The sequence below is a fragment of the Anabrus simplex genome, chromosome 10, assembly GCF_040414725.1.
Source record: "Anabrus simplex isolate iqAnaSimp1 chromosome 10, ASM4041472v1, whole genome shotgun sequence".
NCBI classification, from domain to species: Eukaryota; Metazoa; Arthropoda; class Insecta; order Orthoptera; family Tettigoniidae; genus Anabrus; species Anabrus simplex.
This window is the reverse complement of record NC_090274.1, coordinates 113,130,281-113,136,280: the sequence shown is the minus strand read 5'-3', so window position 1 is coordinate 113,136,280 and position 6,000 is coordinate 113,130,281.

Below are 6,000 nucleotides of genomic sequence, written 5' to 3'. Positions count from 1 at the left end.
CGTGGAAACAAACTCGGTTAGAGGATACTCTCTCCTCTGCTATTTTACCATTTTAGTTGTCTCTTACGACGGGCAGTCCTGCAAAATTAGTGGGAAGGGATTGAGAGATTAGACAGAGAGTTTGTGGAATTATGTTGTCACATCAGGTTTGAAAGCTATGCTCTATATCACTGTACAGTTCAAATAAAATAAGCCACCGTATTTATCGCAATTGGAAGTGTTTAGTGGACAAACCAACAAACAGATAGACAGACAAACCTTGCCATCCTTGATTACACTTCAGCCGAGATAACAGACATAACCTACATTATCGGATGAAGATTTGTTTAGTACGAAACAAAACTGATCGTTTGATACGCAGGTCATAATTTTGTAATTAGGCTTATTAACGCTTGTTCGCACGCAACAACAGAACATTTGAATTACAAAATGTCACGCTACCATCATAAGTATCGATACTCCCTTTTCCATACAGCGCACTTTGGACACATCTACATCCTGGACATCCCTTTTTACTGGAGATATACTGAATGCACTGTTTAATTCCCTGTACTTTTAAATGTTAAATATCCGCTGTACACTGGACACCCTTCAACAACTTTGGACATTGGACAGCTCTTAAATGACAGTTTGGAAACGTTCAAAATTTTATTTTATTTTGCTGCTTTGTAATGGTCTATAGCAAACAAACTTCCGTTCTTCTTAACCCTTTACTGCATACTGTTGCCCTCAGGCAACATACAACTTTTCACCTGTATAGTTGGATACAGATTGTGGACAGAGGTAGTTTTCCGGCACACCTTTAACTGTACAGTCATTTAAAGACATATACATATTACATAACATAAGACAAAACAGCCCTACAACAAAAGGTACTCCTTCCACCCCGTCAGCATCCACGCGTACCAACCACCGTTTATTTTACGTGGGCCCTCCCCATCACATTACCACAGGCTTCAGGAGTACCTCGGGCTCAACCTCAAAGACATTACCGACCTACGGTCGTGCAAGTATACTTGCGCCCTGCAATACGTACCCATGGCCAGTAGGCAGTAATGTTCGGTCTTTGAATGTTAAAAGCTTAGCGTAAAATCGTGAAAAATCGTATATATACCCCGTTATGGCAATCCACATCACATACGAGTGTTAAGCTATTAGCCCCAGTTAAGAATTGCTGGTAAATCTAAAACACTGAACGTAAGTATAAGGATATCGGATACAATACGCAAACGAAAGGTTAAATATTTCATGAATGCCCGACGACAGACTCACTTAAGATTTTTAAAACCATTTCTACACGTCCAGGAGGAAAGGCAACTCTTATGACAGATGGTTTGTTAACACCAAGAAGGATCTGCAAGAACTGAACATCATGGATCAAGACATCCACAACAGAAGGGCTTTCAGAAACAAGTTACCCACATTTGAGGGGTTCCTAGAGACATAAACAGCGACCAAGAAGAAACAACATTGGTGGGGATAGGAAATGAAATGAGAATGGAGAGTGTTGCTGGGATGAAAGCTGACAGGGAAAAGCGGAGTACCCGGAGAAAAACCAGTCCCACGTCCACTTTGTCCAGCACAAATCTCACATGGAGTGACCGGGATTTGAACCACGGTATCCAGCGGTTTGGGGCCGGCGAGCTGCCGCCTGAGCCACGGAGGCTAAGAAACAACATTGGACGGCTGAAAAGAAAAAAAAAAAGTAAGCAAGAGAATGAAGGAATGGTGGCGCCAAAGAAAACTGAAGTCATGAAGAGTTATTTACGGTGTCCAAACTCCATTATGAATTAAAGTGGTATAGAGTCGGATTTTGTTTCAGTCTCAAACTAGCCCATTATCTTCAGTTAAAATGAATGTTACATGATCTTTTTTATATATATATAGTTGCTTTACGTCGCACCGACACAGATCGGTCTTATGGCGACGATGGAACAGGAAAGGGCTGGGAGTGGGAAGGAAGCGACCGTGGCCTTAATTAAGGTTGCCTGGTGTGAAAATGGGAAACCACGGAAAACCATCTTCAGGGCTGCCGACAGTGGGGTTCGAACCCACTATCTCCCGAATACTGGATACTGGCCGCACTTAAGCGACTGCAGCTATCGAGCTCGGTCCTGATCTTTTTCGGTAGTATTGCAAGCGCTTAGCGATCAAGCTGACTTATTGTATTTATTACTATACGCCAGTAAGTTAGTACTACTACTTCTACTCATTTCTCACTATATTTATTTGGAAAATTACACCTACTTGTAAATATTTGATATAAACATCCGGAGCCTTCTTTAACAAAAGGACGATAATAAAAGTAAGTTTGCCTCAAAGAAAAAATGCACAGTTCTAGGTGGTGGTGATTAGGCTACTGTTTAAAGAGGAAGTACAACTAGGCAACCGTCCTCTATGTAACACAAATCAGAGAGAAAAATGGAAGGGATCCGACACTTTGAAAAATGAAGGTATCGGCCAATGAAAGACAAGGGCCACGAAGGCGTGAAAATGAAAGACTCCTTAGGCCTCGGGAACCTAATACCATCGGGGTCGGAAAAGAACAAGAGTTGACAAAGAGAGGTCGGATAGGAGAGATGAAAGTGATGAGCCTGGCACAAGTAAGTGTAAGCAATGTCACGACTCAGCTAAGGGCCCCGTAGTCGCCAACCCACGCTCCTAAGTTCAGAGCCCCTGTGGCCCTTTTAGTCGTCTCTTACGACAGGCAGGGGATACCATGGGTGTTATTCTACCGCCCCCACCCACAGGGGGATCCACAGTTCTAGCCCTTCAGGTAAGCAAATCAGTGTTGAAAATATCCTAGGGATATGAGCTACCAATTTTAGGTAAATACAATATATTAAAGTATGAGAATATATTCTTTATTTATTCCTAAAGATTACAATCCTTTTCTTAATCATCGCTATCCGGTTCATTAGAATAGCAGTTTGACTTTTTCTACCACTACGAGCGCTAATGTGCGTCAATGCAAAGTTGGACATGTTTAAAAAATCAAAAAACGCCTGAGGGTATTGAACCAAGCAACACATTACATAAAGAATTATGTAAATAAGTTAATTTGGCTAGGATTTTAATGAAAGAGAAAACCAGTAAAGAAACAAGCCTTTTTAGACGGTTTTTACCTAACTGCATTTAGGCCGGAAATTATTTTCGATTTTTCTTTAAATTGATAGAGTAATCCAAGACTCACAATTTGAAATCTTCCCGGGACCGTTAGTTCCTTCAACGTTAGGGCCCAATTGAGGAAACTGCTTAATTTTACATTTTTCGTAGTATGGGGACCACTGCTTTGTCCCCTAAGACATGTTATCAACATTAAAATTCTAAGGCGGTATTTCTCCCCCACCGAATGGAATGTATCTGCCAGTGACCCAGTTATCAGCTATAGTAACAGCATTTCACTATTTCAAAGGTGGTCCATTAAATTTGTGATCAGTACTCAGCTGTTTTGATGCCAGCAGCAACACTGGAACCTCGTTCACAGGCAGCAGTTGACAGATGTTTCGTATTCACGCTTCAGAACAACCAAATGATTTTATAACTACCTGCCACATTGCCATTTGAACATTCGTTTAAAATACACTGACTGACAGAGCAAATGCAACACCAAGAAGGAGTGGTCAGAACTTTATGCCAATTGCAGGGTAGACTGACGTCACTGAGGTATGCTCATGATGTGAAATGCGCCGCTGTGCTGCGCACGTAGCGAACGATAAATGGGACACGGCGTTGGCGAATGGCCCACTTCGTACCGTGATTTCTCAGCCGACAGTCATTGTAGAACGTGTTGTCGTGTGCCAGAGGACACGTATATAGCTAAGAATGCCAGGCCGCCGTCAACGGAGGCATTTCCAGCAGACAGACGACTTTACGAGGGGTATGGTGATCGGGCTGAGAAGGGCAGGTTGGTCACTTCGTCAAATCGCAGCCGATACCCATAGGGATGTGTCCACGGTGCAGCGCCTGTGGCGAAGATGGTTGGCGCAGGGACATGTGGCACGTGCGAGGGGTCCAGGCGCAGCCCGAGTGACGTCAGCACGCGAGGATCGGCGCATCCGCCGCCAAGCGGTGGCAGCCCCGCACGCCACGTCAACCGCCATTCTTCAGCATGTGCAAGACACCCTGGCTGTTCCAATATCGACCAGAACAATTTCCCGTCGATTGGTTGAAGGAGGCCTGCACTCCCGGCGTCCGCTCAGAAGACTACCATTGACTCCACAGCATAGACGTGCACGCCTGGCATGGTGCCGGGCTCGAGCGACTTGGATGAGGGAATGGCGGAACGTCGTGTTCTCCGATGAGTCACGCTTCTGTTCTGTCAGTGATAGTCACCGCAGACGAGTGTGGCGTCGGCGTGGAGAAAGGTCAAATCCGGCAGTAACTGTGGAGCGCCCTACCGCTAGACAACGCGGCATTATGGTTTGGGGCGCTATTGCGTATGATTCCACGTCACCTCTAGTGCGTATTCAAGGCACGTTAAATGCCCACCGCTACGTGCAGCATGTGCTGCGGCCGGTGGCACTCCCGTACCTTCAGGGGCTGCCCAATGCTCTGTTTCAGCAGGATAATGCCCGCCCACACACTGCTCGCATCTCCCAACAGGCTCTACGAGGTGTACAGATGCTTCCGTGGCCAGCGTACTCTCCGGATCTCTCACCAATCGAACACGTGTGGGATCTCATTGGACGCCGTTTGCAAACTCTGCCCCAGCCTCGTACGGACGACCAACTGTGGCAAATGGTTGACAGAGAATGGAGAACCATCCCTCAGGACACCATCCGCACTCTTATTGACTCTGTACCTCGACGTGTTTCTGCGTGCATCGCCGCTCGCGGTGGTCCTACATCCTACTGAGCCGATGCCGTGCGCATTGTGTAACATGCATATCGGTTTGAAATAAACATCAATTATTCGTCCGTGCCGTCTCTGTTTTTTCCCCAACTTTCATCCCTTTCGAACCACTTCTTCTTGGTGTTGCATTTGCTCTGTCAGTCAGTGTATGTAATATTGCTGTTATACGTCGAGTAAAATACATTATAGGCCGCTTCTGTGGTGTAGTGGTTAGTGTGAATAGCTGCCACTGCCCGGAGGACGTGGTTCGATTCCCGGTTCTGCCACGAAATTTGAAAAGTGGCACGAGGGCTGGAACGGGGTCCACTCAGCCTCGGGATGTTGAGTAGAGAGCGTTCGATTTCCACCTCAGCCATCCTCCAAGTGCTTTCCCTACTTCTTCTCCAGACAAATGCTCTGATGGTACCTAACCTAAAGCCTAATTCACACGGGGATAGTTTACTGGAGTCAAGTACTCGATACCTCTAAACTTGAAGCCAATACTTTTAATCAGACGAGGAAAGCCGTCCCTGTTTTGAGAAGCGCGCGTAAACTTCAGTGGTTTAATATTGCAATTCACTGGTAACTAAAAACAATCCCTTTTGTTTTTGTTCAGATCATCTTGGCACCTAGTGATCCATAAAATTTCGTATTATTGTTCAAAATATCGAGAAACTGTAATATTTGGTGTTTTCAAGTTGATTTGCCTGAAAGTCGGGATTCAGGAGGGGAAATTAATGGAGTGAAGTCAGTCACGTGATGGGAAAGTGGACGCAAAAGTTGACGGATCGCCAACTCCAATTTACTTTCAAGAAAGTTAAAACTTGACATGCCCTGGCCTAATCATAGGTGGAAAGTTGAAGGAAGTCAACTTGCTCGACTTCGGTAAACCATCCCCGTGTGAATTAGGCTTAAGGCCGCTTCCTTCCCTCTTCCTTGTCTATCCCTTCCGATTTTCCCAACGCCGAAAGGCCCCTGTTTAGCTTAGCAGGCGAGTCCCCCGACCAAATGTTTCATGCTCCGGGACACTACCCGTGAGGCGGTAAAGGTCTGGGGGGAAAATGAACTCTGAACGGTAAATTGACTAGATAACAAAATACATATTTATAATAACATCTGTTTCGTTATTTATTCTTACCGTTTCATTAAGAAATGATTCTCCCACCC